Source organism: Scyliorhinus torazame, chromosome 24, assembly GCF_047496885.1.
Source record: "Scyliorhinus torazame isolate Kashiwa2021f chromosome 24, sScyTor2.1, whole genome shotgun sequence".
NCBI lineage: Eukaryota > Metazoa > Chordata > Chondrichthyes > Carcharhiniformes > Scyliorhinidae > Scyliorhinus > Scyliorhinus torazame.
This window is the reverse complement of record NC_092730.1, coordinates 47,178,699-47,182,764: the sequence shown is the minus strand read 5'-3', so window position 1 is coordinate 47,182,764 and position 4,066 is coordinate 47,178,699. Positions and strand designations below refer to the sequence as shown.

General features: G+C 46.5%; 1 non-coding gene across 1 annotated transcript; it reads right to left on the bottom strand.

Annotated features, from left to right (window-relative positions):
* Window positions 1-3,756: 3,756 nt before the first annotated feature.
* trnar-ucg (transfer RNA arginine (anticodon UCG)) lies at window positions 3,757-3,846 on the bottom strand. The gene is given in 2 exon segments: window positions 3,757-3,792; window positions 3,810-3,846. It is a non-coding gene; the product is annotated as a tRNA-Arg (tRNA).
* Between the last annotated feature and the right edge of the window lie 220 nt (window positions 3,847-4,066).

Below are 4,066 nucleotides of genomic sequence, written 5' to 3'. Positions count from 1 at the left end.
GCTTCACAGCTCCAAGGTCCCAGGTTCGATTCCGGCTTGTCTGTGCGGAGTCTGCACATGCTCCCCGTGTGTGCATGGGTTTCCTCTGGGTGCTCCGTTTTCCTCCCACAGTCCAAGGGTGGGGTGCTCTTTCCGGGGGCTGGTGCAGATCGATTGGCCGAATGGCCTCCTTCTGCACTGTAAATTCTATGATTAATCTCGGATAATGGGTCGGCACATCATTGTGGGCCAAAGGGCCTGTTCTGTGCTGTAATGTTCCATCACTCACACCTTAACCATGAGGCCACTGATGAAGTCATGATGACTTCGAATTTCTCCTAAAATGCCAACTGAACACACTGACTGGCAGAATTACATTACCCACGTGATTGGCGAGACGCATCCACAGGCTGACTTGGCGAGTGGTGAAAACTGACATCACTGCTTCTGATCATCACCATAACAGAGAGATAAATGTCACATTGTTCATTCACATTTCTGATTTATAATTGTGGGGAAACTGATGGGCTTTGGGGCGCAATTAAAAGTTATTTTTACTGAGATCAAATCAGCGGCTGGCTCGTTGGCCTGGGGAGACCTGAGCCACACACAGGAACAGAGACTGCAGATAGAGAATGAATCGAATATTCACATGTCACACCGGAGAACACATCGGAGAACACTTCAGCAGTCAAGGACATTCAGCCTCTGATCTCCGGGTGCTTGTTCTCCAATCGAATGGATTTGTTATTTCCCATTGTTGCTTCCTGTGTTTATTGTGTTGTATTCTCTCACTGTCTGTTTATGATCAATGTTCCGTCTCACTGTCTGTTCCTGTGAAGATCAGCGGCACCTCCCGCCCAGCAGCCTTTAAGTTGTTCTGCGCCAATCATAGAAACATAAACAATTGGAGCAGAAGGAGGCCCTTCGGCCCTTCGTGCCTTCTCTGCCATTCATTGTGATCATGGCTGATCATCCAACCCAATTGGCTGATCCCTCCTTCCCACGCCTCCCCTCCCGTATTGTTGATTGCCTTCTCCCCATGTGCTTCATCAAACTGTTTCTTGAAAATATAGTGGTTTTGCCTCAGCAAATTGCTGTGGGAGCAAATTCCAATCTGACCAAACTCTGCGTAAAGACATTTATACTCTTCTCAATCCAACACGGTCTACCCCATATCCTCAGACTGTGACCCCTGGTTCTGAACATCACACCATCTGGAGCATTCTTCCGGCATCAACTCTGTCCAGTCCTTTTGGAATTCGATAGGTTTCTATGAAATCCCCTCATTCTTCTGAACGCCAGCGAATACAATCGCAACCGCCCAGTCTCTCCTCATACGTCAGACCTTTAATCCCCGGAATCAGTCTGCTGTACCTCCGCTGCGCTCCCTCTACAGCAAGAACACCCTTTCTCAGAGAAGGAGACCAAATGTGCACACGATATTCCAGACGTGGCCTCACCAGGGCCCTGGATAATTGCACCAAGAATATTCCTGCTCCTGCACTGAAATCCTCTCGCGATGAAGGCCAACATACTATTGACCTCCTTTCCCGCCTGCTGCACCTGCAAGCTCACCCTCAGCAACAGGTGTACGAGGACCGCCAGGTCTCGTTCCACGTTCCCCTCTCCTATTAATGGACATTCAGATGACAATCTGCCTTCCTGGTTTTGCTCCCAAAGTGTATAACCTCACATTTATACATATTATACATTCATCTGCCATTCATTTTCCAACTCACTCAACTCATGTGGAGTTAGAGCAATTCATCCTGTCAGTTCGCATTTCATTATAGTTGGATTCCAGCTTGCGTGACTATCTATGTGGAGTTTACACTTTATCCCCGTGTCTGCATGGGTTTTTTCAGTGTGTTCCTGTTTCGTCCCACAGTGTAGGTTGGCTGGATTCGTCATGAGCAAGTGCGGGGTTATGAGGAGAAGCGGAAGAGGGGGTCCAGGTCGAGTGCGCCTTCCGAAGTTCGGTGCAGACTCAAGAGGCAGAATGCCCTGCAGGGTTTCTCTGGATAACAAATTAGAATCGTCAGAACTCCGACATTGACGGGATGTTTGAGGCTTCCGAGTGATGTCCATCATGATGCGATCAATTGTTTGTATCTTTTAGTCTTTCCGCGGTGTTTTATTTACAATGTGCAGAAACATGTTGGACATGGTGTTGAAGTGTTTCCCATCAGTCCAATCAGAACAATCCCTGAGCTGACATGATGGAAATGTAATTTGCTGATAGGAACAACATTTCCAACACTTCACATCTGGCTGCACATCTGGACCAATGCATTTAGTAGACAACCTTCTTCCGTTAGTTATTGGGGATGTTAAAAGTCCATGAGGTGGTTTGGTGAAGTCAGGTTACATGGCGAGTTGGCCGAGAGGTGACGGTGATGCGCTGCTAATCCATTGTGCTTTGCATCTGCGGGTTTGAATCCAGTCTCGTCGACACGGAACTAGGATGAAGGTTAGATTCGGAGTTCAACAGGCCTGAGGAATGAATCTTCTTGCACCAATCTCTATACCGATATTCCTAATCCTCTGTCTGATAATCGATTTAAATCACTACACCAGCTTTGGGCAGGAGTTTGGCACCATGAAAACATGCGGCTTCAGAATCTCTAAAACAGACGCCAGCTTCATCTGGGGCACTGCTGGCAGATTTTGTCTTTCCAGAACCGGCAGCCCAGCTGTGAAAACAAGTTAATCAGATGATCTCATTGCACTGTAAGACGTGGGAGCAGAAGTAGGTCATTCGGCCAATCGTGTCTGCTCCACCATTCAGATAGGTTTTAACTGATCTGATATAATCCTCAAACCCACTTTCCCACATCATCCCCATAATCCTTGATTTCCTTACTGATTAAAAATCTGTCTGTATCAGCCTTGAACATATTAACTGACCCAGCCTGACAGCCCTATTCGGTTACAAAAATGGTTCCACAGATACACTATAGTCTGAGAGAAGAAATTACTCATCATCCCTGGTTTGAATGGGCGGCCCTTTACTCTGATATCATTGCCTTTGGTCCGAGACTCTCCCACATGAAGAAACAACCTCTCAGCATCCACCCTGTTAATCCCCCTGTAAATCTATTAAATCGGTGAATTTGAATGGTAGCTTGAGAGGCTTACGGGTGATCTTACAGCGATCTATAAAATAATGAGGAGCATAGATAAGGTAGGTAGTCGACACATTTCCCCAAAGGTAGATGTGTCTCGAACTAGAGGGCATTTGTATAAGGTGAGAGGGGAGAAATACTAAATAGACCAGGCAGGACATTTCTTCACGCTGAGGGTGGTGAGTATCTGGGACGGGCTGCCAGAGGCAGGGGCGTGTACAATTTAATCTTTAAAAAAATCAGTTGGACAGTTACATGGGCAGGGTGGATAAGAGAGGGCCAAACACGGGCAAGTGGGACTAGCTTAGTGATAGAGACTGGGCGGCATGATCAAGCTGGGCCGAACGGCCTGTTTTCATGCTGTAAACATCTATGACTCTATCCATCTTCCTGAGGACATTCGAATTTCCTCCACAGAATTGTATTGAACCGATTGATGCATAATAATTTATTCAACACTTTATCTAAATTAGACAGATATTGTGGATTCATTAGGGACTAAACAAAATATGAGAGACAATTGAATGAACAAAGTTACAAGAAATTACATTCCAAAAAATCCCAACAGTGTTTGGATGGACAGGTGGAAGTTTGAGCTGAGGAGGGAAAACTCGGCTGTCAGCAAGTTGCACCGGATTTCTGTAAAAAACGACCGCGGCAGGACTCGAACCTGCAATCTTCTGATATCATCTTTGAAATTCACCGAAGTCAGACGCCTTATCCATTAGGCCACGCGGCCACTGGCTGTGATACGTGAGCTGATGTTTATCTCTTGTGAATAAATACTGCGATTCCATGTGTTTCATTTCTATTGTTTGGTGATCCGCTGTTTCCCAGATCCCAGAAAATACAAGGGCAAGCTCCAGCTGCCGGACATGGTCATTTTCAAAGTGGAAAAGCCCTTCACCCTGTGAGCTGTGAAGATTCATGGAGTCTCGGGGACTCTCAGGCCGGCCAGG